This window comes from Bidens hawaiensis, unplaced genomic scaffold (assembly GCF_021521415.1).
Source record: "Bidens hawaiensis isolate Kalapana, Puna unplaced genomic scaffold, B.hawaiensis_p1.1 tig00002123_1, whole genome shotgun sequence".
Lineage (NCBI taxonomy): Eukaryota > Viridiplantae > Streptophyta > Magnoliopsida > Asterales > Asteraceae > Bidens > Bidens hawaiensis.
This window is the reverse complement of record NW_027491112.1, coordinates 3,612,348-3,627,237: the sequence shown is the minus strand read 5'-3', so window position 1 is coordinate 3,627,237 and position 14,890 is coordinate 3,612,348.

The following is a 14,890-nucleotide window of genomic DNA, read 5'->3' as shown; positions in this document are numbered from 1 at the left end:
GACCAGAAAGCCCATTCGTAGAAATGCTCCATCGCGGAACGGAGCAACAAACTCTGTAGGGTCATCCCTAGTCTCCTCTCCAAAACGTAAAGCCACCCGAATTTGTTCAGACGAGAACTGAACTTCTTGATTGTTGACGGTTGCTCGCATAACCGGGGGCTCAACGCGGAAATCGTATTCCACTGTCTGCCAAAAATCCTCAATATTGGGTAAGGAAATCGGCAGAGTCGTAGTGATTGCGTGGAATATCCTCGAGCGAAGGAGGAATGTGATTATCTCGCGGTAATCCTCAACACCGCTTGCTTCCGGGTCTAAGGTGATATACATGTTGTAACCCGGGAAGAATTGCCTCTGATTATCTCCGTCATCTCCTCCAGCACCTCCAGCACCTGCTACTGCAGCCATATCTGCAACAAACGAACCGAGTTAGATAAACGTTAAGGCATAACACAAGTTCGCTTGTTACCATGAGCGAAGTTGTGAAAAAATCTGTATATGCGAAGTTAAAGGTGGGGCGAAGTTGGGAACAACTTCGCTTCAGCTTTAAGTTCGTCTAATAACTGATAAGTTAAAAAGGTCCAGGCGAAGTTAATGATAACTTCGCCTCACCACAACATCGCCTCAGGCGAAGTTAAGCCTCAGGCGAAGTTACGAATAACTTCGCCCAAACCCTAAGTTCGCCTGAATCTGAATCGGCGACAGTAAGGTCGTTTCAAACTTCCGAAAACTTGATGTTTCTGGTTAATGTGAAGATTTAGGACTCTTAAACACAAGATTTTAAGGATAACTAGACGACCAGGTTGTACATGACCACGTGAAGACAAGTTTTGAAATCGGGTTTAAGGATCGATCGTCCGAGGTCATTAACCGGTTGTCGAAACAACCTAGGATTAACAACATGAACAACGATTATCAGATATAAGAACCCAAACACACCTTGAATACTGATTGAAATCGAAGAAAGATAACAAAGATGAATCGACAGGTAAGATCGCTAAGTTCGTTGGTAAATCGGAGAGTATAAGTTCGCTGATATTTGAGAATAATGAACGAATGACCTTTGAAAATCCTTATATAGGGGCGCTGTTATACAGGCGAAGTTACGGTTAACTTCGCCTAGGCGAAGTTATTCACAAGTTCGCCTGTTTAACAACTTCGCCTATATTTACAAAATCAAACCTTATAATTTGAACATTTTTCAATTAACTTTTAAAACTTCCCTTTGAGAATTAAATGACACGATCAAGTCCAAGTAACCAGATATAAAAGCATACAACTACATAAAAAGAAAACTTTTAACAATTAAAGTTTAAGGGATCAAATTTCAGTCTTTATAAGGGACTACTACGTTTTAGAAAAGATCCGAACAGGAATCATACTAATTACGTGACTGTCACATAGATCCATGTTTAGCTGTATTATGACATAAAGAAACAGGTTGTAGGCAGGTAAATAACTTAAAATGGTTTTCATCATTTCTGTGATACGAGTTAGGTTCAATTATGCCTCAAAATTTAAGTGGGCAATAACTCAGAGATTATGATGCCTCCTATCTATTCTCAAAGCGTATTTGGCTTTTCCCAAGTCACCCCGAATTGACTTCGACCCATATTGTCTGATTAAGTTTGTAAGTACTCTTCATCTGCTTCCCGTTCTCTTTCTTACTCCATGATTGAGAAGTCTTGACATTGTCAGCTCTAGAATGTTTCAATAACTCATAAGTTTTTTTTTTTTTTTTTTTTTTTTTTTTTTTTTTTTTTACGATAAACATATACATAGACTTCAGAGTAGTAAACAACTGCAAGTCCCGAATCTGGATCACTGCAGTTTCTTCACACACTATCTTTACGGGAATCAGAACATTTATGGGCTCGTGTATGACTGGGTAATCGCTTTTCTGCCTATCATTCGGAAAGATATATATGAAGACATGCAAAACTCTTAAGGAGTTTCCACGTAAAATCGAGTAGATTTAGTTTGTATCACATCTACTTTTACGCACCATAAAAAGCTACCATGACATACAATGACTGTTCTAAAGCCTTTTAAGCCTAATAACTTCACTAGTTAAGCACACAAAAGCAGTATATCTATCATTTTCCAAGGTTGGATCAATTTTCTGTTAAACATAGTAAAGTAACTTCTTACGAAGTAGTAGACTTGAAAAATAATTTCATTTCCCAAAAAGAAAAATTTTAACATCAATCGCCCCAACCAAAACAAAGTCTTCAGGTAAACGGCTATCCCGAAGATCCAATGGATCAGCTGGACCGACCACATACTAGTATGTGTCCTTCTAACTAAGTATGATCGACTAATTTTAAGCGAAAGAATGAAAACACATCGTAAACCGCCCCGGTCACTTTCAGTCATCTGGTTAATGGCTATCCGCATATTCTACAAGTAGAAATGAGGACCAAACATATCCTAAGACATGTCCTTCAAACTGAGGCAACCGACATAATTCTAAGCGATAGTGACGTTTTTTTTTTCTTTTTTTTTTTTTAAACGAACATAAAAAACATGGTTACTCGGGATTGATCATCCCATTCAGCTCAATAAGGTTCTGAAATCTTGTTTTGTCAAACACTTTAGTATATAAATCAGCGAAATTATCAAGCGTATCCACCTTTTCAAGCACAATCAGTTTCTTCTCAGCACAATCCCGTATAAAATGATGACGTATGTCAATATGTTTAGTTTTACTGTGCTTCACGGAATTGTTAGTTACTGAGATAGCAGCTGTGTTATCAATGCAAATAGGAGTAAGTAAGAAATTCAGACCATAGTCGCGCAACTGTTGTTGAATCCAAAGAACCTGGGAGCAGCAGTTGGATGCTGCCATGTATTCTGTTCACAGGTTGAAATTGCGACTGAAGTCTGCTTCTTGCATTGCCACGACACCAATCTGCCACCAAGAAACTGACATCCACCAGTTCATCAGAAAGGGAGTTCAAGAATTTTGTCATCTTCCCGTTAGACACCGTTCCCATTCCTGTAATCTTTCCTCCACTTTCACCTGCAAAGCTCACTCTCCCTCCTTGAACAGGTTTCAAATCGTGTAACAAGTTTTTGTTACCCGTCATGTGCCGGGAACAGCCGCTATCCACAACCCAAAGATTATTGGCAGCCCTGTTCAACTGTTCCTGCACGATAAAGCAAAAGATTAGAATCTAGGGACCCAAGACCAATTGGTCTTGGATCTATACATCCCAAACTTTGGCTTTCCAAAGTTAGTATCTGGATAATTCCTGTAAGTCCTATTAGGATACCTCCTTGTAGATTGATTGTGAGGCCTTCCAAACCTTTGTGAATTGAAAGAATTATAGCTTGTGGTTTGGTTATTAGCAGTGTAAAACTGAGATTTGTTTCTATGAAAACCTGAATTAGTCACATTTTTGAATTTTGAATGGTTTTCATTTTTAGCAGTATGATAATTACTATTAGGCTCATTCTCAGTTTTAGTAGGCCTCACACCTCTGAATCGCTGCTTCATAGGGCAATCTGCAACAAGATGTCCTAATTGATTACACCTAAAACAACACCTATGCTCAACTTTTTTATCAACCGGTGTTTTAGATGTCGAGGCTTTATTACAGCCCGTTCGTCTCACATATGGTGGGACGTACGGGTTTAGTGGAGTACTCTTTTTATTCGTCTTATCTTTCTCTCCACCATTGGGTAATACCACCTCCTCTTTTGCCTTACCAGACTTGGATGACTTATCCGAATCCGATGAGACTGGACTTGGATCAGAAATTTGAACACTTGAAACAGGCGAACTTGTTTCGCCTCCACTAACATTTGGTTCTTTACAAGTTACTTTAACTGGTACTGTCTGAGCAACCTCAAAGTCAACAGATTTCTGAACACTAGGGTTAAAAGTGTAATTGTGATTATAAGGTGGTGGAACCTCATGATAACCGATTCCTCCTCTCTTAGCAGAGGTACCTTGATCACTAACAAGGTGATCAAGAATAGCAGAGGAATTTCTGAACTGCTCAAGTTTTCTATTCAATTCCACCACTTTCACCTGGTGATCAGCAATCTGTTTTTCTCTATCAGCGATTAGTTTGGTTTTTTCTTCCAAAACTTCATAGCTTAGATCAATCACTTCAATTTTTTCAGCAAGTTTTGCTTTTAGACTTTTAATATCTTTTTCACAAGCTTTTATCTTTACTTTATAACTATTTTCTCTTGTTTTAGTATAGTGATGATCTTCTTTTAAAGTTTTAAACTCAGCATCCAAACTAACATACTGATCAGTTATAGTAGCTAATTGCTCAGACAAGTTTTCGCATTTAGAACAAGTAGGTTTAGAACATACCTCGGAGAGCTGGTCTTTAACATCTGCCATAAAAGCTTTTTCTTCTCCGGTAACCTTCTCATTTCCTTCAGTTTCAACCTTCGCCAAATTGGCCTGTTCGAAAGTTTCTTCAGAATGCAAGTTCCAGTTGTATTCACCATCTCCTCTGGAAATCATTGCACTATAATCTTTAGAACCCCCACTTTGCTGTGTAGACCTGCCCTGACTTCGTTCCACACGCTCATTCCTGCATTCCTTTGCAAAGTGACCGTTTTGCTGACAATTGTAGCATCTTACCTTCGTCTTGTCAAACCCTGGCCTTCCACCGACAAACTTCCTTCCGGTCTTTCTCATAAACCGCTTCACTCTTCTCACGATCATGGCCATCTGCCATTGTAGATCCATTTCTTCCAGATCATCAGCATCAATCTGGTCATAATCTTCATCCAACATAGCTGGATCAACAATCTTCCCCTGAATGTAGTTCTCATAGGAAGCAATAAAAGAAGCATAGAGACCAAACTGCTCTTCAGCAGACTTGACACTCATAGGCATCTTGGAGTAGTTGTTGCTGGGAATACTTGGAGAGCAACTACTCTTGCTTACCTGGGGTTGAGAACCACTCGATCCACCTGCTACATAGCAAACATCACCATTTGTGTTGACTGACACATGCCCCTCATGTGATGAATTTGCGCCCGACTCTCCCTTCGAGTAGTAGGCAGCAGATTCAGTCTTCGATCCTGAGCTAGTGTTGACTTTAGCTCCATACATACCTGGATCTTGAACCTGATCCATAGGTGTCTCTTTTCTGACCATGTTAAGCTCAAAGGTTCTGAGCTTGTTGACTGCCGTTTCTAGATCATATGTGGGAAAGTCTTTGTCTTCCCTCATCAGCACAGTGTACATCTCCCATTTTGGTGGTAGAGCATCTAGAAGCTTCTCAACTATTTCTTCTTCTCGGTAGGAAATTGAATAGTTGCTCAATTCAGTCATCAGATGGTAATATCGAGTGATAATATCATCTAAAGATTCATTCTTCAAATACTTGAAGACTGAGAACTGGGTTTTGAGCAATTTTATCTTTGAATCACGGATTCCTACATTCCCTTCAAATCTGTTCTCAAGAGCTTCCCAAAGCTCTCTTGCTGACGTATACTTTCTAAACGTATGAAGGATCTCTTGTGGAAGAGCCATAGTAATAGCAGCATGAGCCTTGCTCTCGGCCTCATACATCTTTTTCTCTTCTTCTTCCATTTTGCTATACTTTTTGATTTGATCACGACCTTCATACTTCATAACTGGTGGAATATAACCATCCTGGATGCATACCCACATCTTCGCATCCTGGTATTTGACATATTGTATGAACCGATCCTTCCATGCAACGAAATCGGTTCCCTTCAGCAACCTTGGGGCCTTAGTAGCTGACCCTGCTTCTACTTCCATCTTTACTAACTCAGAGATGTTAATTGACGACATCTTTCTCGAAAACAAAGAAACCCGAAAAAAAAATCAAAAATCAAAAAATTTTCTGAAAAGTACTGTAGGCGAAGTTACGGATAACTTCGCTTAAGCCTTAACTTCGCCGCTGATTAACTTCGCTGAAGAACTTCGCAGATGATTAACTTCGCTTAAGGTAAGCGAACTTAGGAGGTAGGCGGAGTTGTAGAGAACTTCGCTGAGTTAGGCGAACTTGAGAAGGTAGGCGAAGTTGTGGATAACTTCGCTTAACCTTATATCTTCGCCGAAACCCTACGTATCCTGACGGCAACTTCGCCTAATGAACACGGACGTTTTTGCAGATCTGAAATCTGGATTTTTCGAGGTTTTTGACGGTGCAAAGGCTTGACTACGATGGTAGGAGGTAAGATTGACTCAAAAACACAGAAAACACGTCCCGCGAATAGTCGAAACGGGACGATTTCTACACCCGCGTGAATATCCCGAACCACACAATCGAGCAAATGCTCTGATACCAATTGTAGGTTCCCTGGATGGATCGCACGAGATATCTCGATCTACTCAGGTGCGGAATCCCTGCGTAGATCGTTACGAGCGTAGAAAACGAATCAAACAAACACACGAATAAACGAACACACGTTATGTATTATAACTCAAACACGTGATGTAATATCACTGTTACAGACTCTCGTCCTCACGTTACAATGAACTCGATGAACAATGAACACTAAAACAATTGATTCTAACCAAACAGCCGTAACCTAGGACTATTTATACACGACAACTTCGCCTGGCATGTTCAGGCGAAGTTGTCCATAACTTCGCTTGACTAACAAGTTCGCCTAGGCAAACTTGTTAACAACTTCGCTTAAGACATATATAAAACATAATTAACATTACAGACTCGATTACAGACACTAGACTATGAACTACTGACATTATGCACCAACACATAGAAAATGTTTCATGTAAAAGTTGTCAAGTTTGTAATAAAGGCCCTTTAAGCCATTATGAATAATGATGCGCGCTATTTTCTCTTAATGTGTGTTCTATTACCTTTTGCATACATGTTTCACACTTCCCTTTATTAATTTTGAGCAATATGACAACATTGTATTGACATCAAACTAAAAATAAAACGAAGTAAAACATACATGCGCGAGCTTCAAGCTCAAACGCGTTAACGAGTTTTAACTCTAAAACGTCAGGGCCTTAGCCCAATAATATGAGCCTTAGCTCAGGGCCTTAGCCCAATAATACGAGCCTTAGCTCAAATTACTCACAACATCCATCCTACATGTTGCGCAGCTAAACCATAAAAATACCTAAGCACAGCTAAGGCAAAGCACATGCCAAAACATAGTTGTTAAGGTCTCAGGTCGAGGTCGCGCAGGGGATTGTAATGGATATCAGAGTAACACATACTGACACGTAAAGGCTAAAAAACTCATTCATAATTCCCTATAATAAATGCGCGATAACGTCGCGCAAAAGAGGAATAATGAAATGCCAAGGCACGTGTCAGCATATTCAGAATATTGCAAAATAACTTGAAATATGACAAGGATTAAGTAAAATAATTTCCTTACAACATTGTTCAAGTTTCAATGTGCAAGCATATCTTATATTCAACAAGCAAACACATGCAATATAAAGAGATGAATTGGGAATGCGCAAGATGCGAATAAGGGAAAAACTAAATTTCATTCCAAAACATAGAAGTTTACGAATTTACAAAATGATGAGATAAAAACTACAAACAAAAAAAAAACATGAAGGGCTTTTCAAGTCTCTATATCAACATCAGCCTCTTCATCGCCCTCATCATTACCTCCTCCCTCAGCATCTGGCGCAGCCCGCTCCTCGTCATCTCCAAACTTACCATAATCAAGCTGTTCGTCTTGAATGGAGTCGTCTTCTATCACGATAGTGTCAGGAGTAGGTCTTTTGGCCACGCCAGAGCCGCTAGCAGAGGCAGCATTGCCCGCGCCATCATCGCTGCCACCAGTCCCCTCGCATTCGTCAAGTAATTTCTTTAGCGCGCCAAGATCGGGCTGGTCAGTAAGCGCAGCTATCTGCAAGTCACAAGGAAAAGTATGAGTACAAAAGATTAGGAAAATAAGTCAAGGTAAACTCATTAAGGTTAATATACCTGCTCAAGGATGGGAATTGGAGTATACAAGTACTTCTCCCCCACCTCGGCCATGTCAGCGCAGACAACGTCGAGCTGATAAGGGTAGTCGGATGGATTCTTCTTCAGCATGCCATATTCATAGCCATCCTTAAACCCTTCAGCTCGACCCACCAAGCGCGACGCAGCATTGCAATCCATCACAAGGGTCTGAAACTCGTCTGAGTATTTCATCGCATAAGCGCAACGAGTCACACCCTGTGAAACTAGCCATTGACGATCCTGCGCGAGAGAAGAAACAGACGTCTCAAGAGCAGGAATCTGAGAGTTTAACAACTCAACAGTTTCCTTGGTTTGTTTTAGCTCTTTTCTGTCAGACGCTGCTGCCGCCAAGGCTTCATTCTTTTCTGCTCGCGCAGCATCGAGCTCTTCTCTATCAGACGCTGCTGCCGCCAAGGCTTCATCCTTTTCTGCTCGCGCAGCATCGAGCTCTTTCTTCAGGCGCGCAACCTCACTCTCTAATAAAGATTTGTCAGTGTTAGCCTGCTCAAGAGTTTGATCACGCGCCTCTGCCTCCAACTCCAAGTCAAGCGCTCGGCGCGCGTACCTGGCCGCATCCGCTTCTGCCGCCAGCAGCTTCTCCCGCGCAGCCTGCAGCTCATGCCCGCGCTTCACAAAGGCTGCGTTGGCACTTGCTCGGTTCTCGCTAAGTTCTGCTTGGAGTTTCTCAGCTCTCTCTCGAGCGTCAGAAAGATTCCAAGCATAAATCTTAGCCTCTTGCTTGGCCTCCGCAAGGGCATCGCGCACTTTTATATAATCATTGCGAAGCTCTTGGGAGGCAGCAAAGAACGCAGACCCAGCAAAAAGGTGGTCGTTGAGCAAGTCCACGCGAGCGCGGTCCTCCTGAAACCTCCTTTCAGCCGGAGGCACAGAGTGAGCCCAGAAGTCTTCACACACGCCCATGGATTGAAATGAGCTATCCTCAGTAATATTCCATCTCGGGCGGTATATGTGATCGGCTTCCTGCAAACACAAAGCAACGCAAAAGCAACGTTTTAGTCATCTAAACACTAATCTGGAAGTCCGCACAGCGGAACAAAACAAACTTATACCTGCGGAGAGCCGGCAGAAAAGTCAGCGCCAGCCCCACGAGAAGAAGACTGCGCCACGAAATCTCGTGGCGCTACAGGGCTTGCACGGCCGCCATCGGAATCTTCAAAATTGACCTCCTCATCATCCTCTGTAACAGGTCTTTTCTCCTGCGACTTGGAAAAATCAAAAACAGTCTTGCGAGGAGGGCTGCGCGCAGGAGGAGGTGAGGGAGGTCTTGACGCCGTTAGATCAGCGCGTAAAATAGTCTCCTGCTCCTTAGTAATCCCAATGAGAGGAGATTCAGTGCTTGTTGGAGCAGGAGCAGAACTAACGGCGCCGGCGCCGGCGCCGGCAGTGCCACCAGCAGCTTGTGTGCCAGCTATAATTTCTATGAAAAAAACCAACAAGGAGAAATGATTCATGACTTGATCTAAAGGAAAAAAATCAGAAAATCAAAGCGCAATAAATACCTTGGCGCACCGCCGTTCGCGAATTGAGCATCGCCATGAAGTCCATTTTCCCCCTTTTCGAGGGTAAAACAGGGGACTTCAAAGCAACCTTCGGCGCAGCCTCGGTACCTTGCTGCGCCTGAGGTTGAGCCACCAAAGTCGCCGGCTCTACAAACATTTGAGTGAACAAAGCTTCATTAATAACTCTATCGGAATCACGCTCATAAAACCACAAAATATAAACAAAGTATACCTGTTGGAGAAGATGAAACAGCAGGCGCAGCGCCGCTTCCCTTGTCCGCCGCGCGAAGAGATGAGGTGGCAGCACCATACCTCGTGTGGACAGGAGGATTGCCCACACCTCGAGACAAAGAAGACGAGGAAAACTTGGAGGTAAATCCCTTGGTTTTCTCAAGTCCCTTCGCTTGGGTAGGAGGATCCTGGGCAACAGGGGCATCATTTTTCTTCTGTTTTTTACTGGCCCCTGCGCCAGTTTTGCCTTTAGCTTTGCGCTTGAGTTGTGGCGCCTCAGCTTCTTCCTCCACCTCTTCTTCCGCAAGCTCCAACTCATAGTTCTCGAGCGCATCTACAATACGTGCAACAGAAATGTTAACCAAATTTGGTATTCTAAAGGCATAAGCATAAGTACAAAGGCTTACCAGGCGCATCGCTGTCAAAGCAAAATTCTAAATCGACAGGGATGAACATATCATCGAAGCGATCGGGGAAAGCAACTTCCCCAGCGCTCAGCGCGACAGAGCCGCCCTCCATATGCTCGTCATAGGCGGCATGGACGTATTCCTTGCTTACTGCATAAAACAAGACAAATGATATCAGCAAAGCGAATTATATTTGCGCAGAAATAATGCAATGAGCTAATAACTCACCTAAGCCATCAACTTGGACGACAGGCTCAGTCGCGCTGTCGGTCCACCTCTTGCTCATACCAACCCCCACCAGCGCCTCCTCGCAAATATTCTTGGCGGGGGATGGTTCAGCAGTTAACTTGTTAACCCATGTGCTCGTTGGGTTCTTAAGAACATTCTCATCCGCGGGCGCAGAAGTGATCGCTCGCTTGGTCATGCGGATGGGAATCACACCAGCCTTAATATAAAAAAAATTTTCAGACCAGTCATGAAGGCTTTTGAAGGAAACAGTGCAGCACTTAACCTTCTGACTGCGCGGTATGAATGAGAACCAAGAATCTTTGATTTTTGGCTTGTAAAAATATTGAAAGCGCCGAGGGGTGGGCTCCTCGCGCTGAGCTTTGCACATGAACTCAAAATAAGTCATGCGCACTAGTCCACAAGAATGGACTTGGGATATGTGAATCCCATAAAACTGAAGGAGCGCACCCATGAACCTTGTCATCGGAAGACGAAGGTTACAGTGAGTGAAAAAGTGAGAGTATAAAGAGATGTAGCCGGTGGGCGGATCTGCCGCCGTTTTCCCGGCCACCGGGAGCAGACAGCCGTACTCAGGGAGAAAACCCTGAGAGGCGACGAGATTGTCGAAATCAGACTGTTTCAATTTACAGGGAATCTCATCCCATCTCTTCACTGTTTTGTTCTTCCCCACCTCCTCCGACGAGGCCTCGGCAGCCCGTTTACCCTTGCCGGTCTTCTTCAAAGTGGACATAACTAGCGATTTTACACGGCGTTTGCTGGGGGAAATTGTGGTGTCTGGGTTATCAGACATACAATTGTGAATCAAACAGCGGTTACTTTAAGCACGGAAATCTGGAAGCAAAAGACAAAGGCTCTTAATCGGAATGAAAATTGAAGGAGAAAGAGCTCTGAAATAACAATGAAGATGAAGAAAAAACCACTCAAAAGGCTTGCTTTTATAGGCCCAGGAGAGAGAAAGAAACAGATCAGAGTTACGCTCACGCGCCCCCACTCGCAGGTGCAGGCCAACATGAGCGCGACACGTGTTCCTGACACTGTATGAGGAGACATGAAAGGTCACTGTAGCACCTTGAGCACACGAAAAGTCTGACACATAACGTCTCCATCTCTGACGCATGTCAGCACCAACCAACCACGTACATGGACGATTCATTTCAACCAAAAGGATAGAATTTCGCGCAACGCACATATGAGAAATAAAAAAGAAAAGACAAACCCTATTAAAAGAGCAAACTATTAAGTCTAATATCTATCTTACCTCGCTCGCGCGAGACAAGACACACATTAGACTGGGGGGGCTTGAAGAGGTATGCACCCGCCTTAACATCGAGCGGGGCGGGTCAACCCACAAGATATAGACAAGAGGCTTGGAATCAGGATGTCATGAAGACACAAAGCCAAAACCTATGCGCGTGGCGCATATCATATATGCTCACGCATATCACATATGTTCACGCATCACATATGCTCACGCGTATCACATGTTCACGCATCATATATGCTCACGCGTATCACATGTTCACGCATCATATATGCTCACGCATATCACATCTGCGCGTGGCGCATCTGCGTGTGGCGCATATCACATACGCTCACGCATCATAAATGCTCACGCATATCACATCTGCGCGTGGGGCATATCACATATGCTCACGCATATTACATATGCTTGCGCATATCACATCTGCGCATGAAACATCTGCGCGTGAGAATAAAGAGAAGACCTCGCGCATCCCCAGGATAGGCGCATATCACACATGCACATAATCAACCACGTCCTTATCCAAATCAGGATAAGGACAACCATGATTGTGCTCATCAGACAACCTTCCAGAAGGTATCCTTTAAAGAATAAAGAATATGCTGATGTTGACAGCTGCCAATGAAAGGTGGACAACTCAGCAAAACCCATGTGCTACCACGTGATTGCACATGGGTCAGGTGAAATACCTTGGTCAGAGAATAATCAATGAAAAAGCACCAGGTGTCCTAAGGACACGTGGCGCGAAGCAATAGGAGGAGGCCAAAAAGGCCCTAATTGGGTCTGAGCCCAATCATTGGAAACCCTAACACTATAAATACCACACCACCTCCACAAGGGGAGGTAAGCAAGAAAATATATTCTAAGTCCTTACTCACTTTTACATTCTTATCATCTTCTCCTACAATATCTTATTCTCACACCGGAGGGTTACCCCAAAGAGGACCCCTCTGTCCCTTTCTGAGGGGTAATTTCACGGTGCTGCTCATTTTGTAGGTGGAAGAACTCATATTCCGGAAAACCATCGGTGATATAGCACACTCATACCCGAGGAAAGTTGATCCTACTAGTAAGTCGATCCACGTTTCTTCAGTTATCAATAAATCATATAATTTAAATTACAATTCACATTATGTTATATCAAATAATCAGCAATTGTTAGGATAACAAAATAGGATAGTATTTGTAATGAGTGCAATATTAATCTTTGTGCCTTTAATCAAAATTAAGGATCATAAAATTCAGACACATATATAAATATTAAAGTTATATGTTATTACCCACAAACATATCCTAGTTAAAGTATTCTTATTTAATTTAAAATGTTAAGATTATATTAGTCATTTAAAATTTTAACATACTTCGAATAAAATATATAATATAGTAGAAGATTTTTTTAACGGCAAATTTCTTTTAATTCTTGTCGTTCATGGGACTCGAACCCAATACTTTCCAAACCCTCATAATCGAGTGTGTTTAAAGACTTTGTTTTTGCCAATGATCCACTATAATGTTTTTATTTAATAATTTAATGACCTTGATAAAAACAAAATAAAAAATGTAATGATGGTGTGTCCCTAAAACGTATACTACACAGTGTAAAATATGTTTTATACTACTTTTATAATAAAAATTACACAAATTCTTAACGCTTTTGAATGTGGATTTATCCACATTTCAAGTGTTGCAGTCACATCACATTTTCTACCTTGAAAAACATATGTTTAGAAGTTAATACGAAAAAACCACTACGAGTTCAAGATGAGTTGTATCGCATGTGATGCACAACTTCACATCCTAACAAACTAGGGTCCAAAACGCCCGATAATGTTGTCACGTCACATTTCTCTATCCCGATTTTATGTACGTCTATAATTGATTAGATACGTGCAAAAGATGTTTAGAATTTAATTTTAAAAAAATCCCTATGAGTTGTATCACATGTGATACACATCCTATAAAAACTAGGGTCCAAATTCCAAAACACCTGATAGAAAGATTCTACGTGTGAATTGATGAGGTGATGAAATGAATTGCCATTTGTAGACAAGAAAACTAAAAGCTATGAAGTTGAAAAGAAACTGGTGTTTTGCCATTGATAAGGAACTGGTGTTATGCTCACGTGCATGCAAGTTGTACGGTTGCTAAATATTATAAAAATCCATGATGTATGCATCAATGTACATGCTCAAAAAGTTTCATCCCACACACACCAGGTAGATTATTTGAGAGAAATTGTAATTTTAATCCCTTGTTAATTTATTCACCTATCAGTAACTTCTCAGTAGAGATGACGATCAGGGTCGTCTTCGAGAATTTAAATACCTCGGTCAAGCTAAAATAAAAAGGCCCGTAGGCCTTAATGAAAATTTTTTATTCGCAAATGTACATGGATAAAATTTTTATCGACCGATTTATTATAAGCAGAAACCATTCTGAGCATGTAATTATCTTATAAATCATTGTAAATAACCTTATTTTTAACACCAAAAAACATAAATATGTAATATGTATAAAAAAATTTGTGCCCCCGAAACTTATGTGCCTCGACTGACGGTGCGGCTCGCACACCCTCCGAGCCTCCCCTAATGACAATTTATGCCATGATTCGTTAAAACTAGGTACTCGACATGAAGTAAAACGGGTTAGTATATATATCTATGCGGTGGATAGTTTTAGGTAATAAAACGGGTCTATGCGTTAATGATCCGATAAAAAACATGTCTAAGCGGGCTCAACCTGCGTAACCTGTTTAAGGCACGCGTAGTATGTTTGTCTTATTTTCTTAAATAGGTTAATAAGTCAACACGACTCGTTTATCGATCGGTTTATATCTTTTGATATATTCATTGTGTCGTATAATTTTAAACTTTGTTAAACATGGCATCAGTCGTGTTTTTAAACTGCTATATCTGATCATGTTAAACGTGTCATGTAACCCGCTTAGTAAACATGTACATGCTAGCGGTTAAGAAAATGACACGTTTAGTTAATCATGTGGTCTATGTCTTATGTTATGGAAAATGTTATCATGGACGAGTATGTGTAAAATGCGTACCAAAATTTATGAACTTATGAAAAATGCGTACCAAAATTTATTTAAAACTGACCTAAGACCTTTAATTTATAGTTGGGGAATTGATGCAATACTTCATAAAAGAGTGTGGGAGTTTCCTGTTAAAAACTTTAAAAAAAATTAGATCAATTCGACTTGTTATTGATCTGTAATTAACATTCAGCTACTACAAAACGATTACAATAAAGTGGCTGGTAAACGGG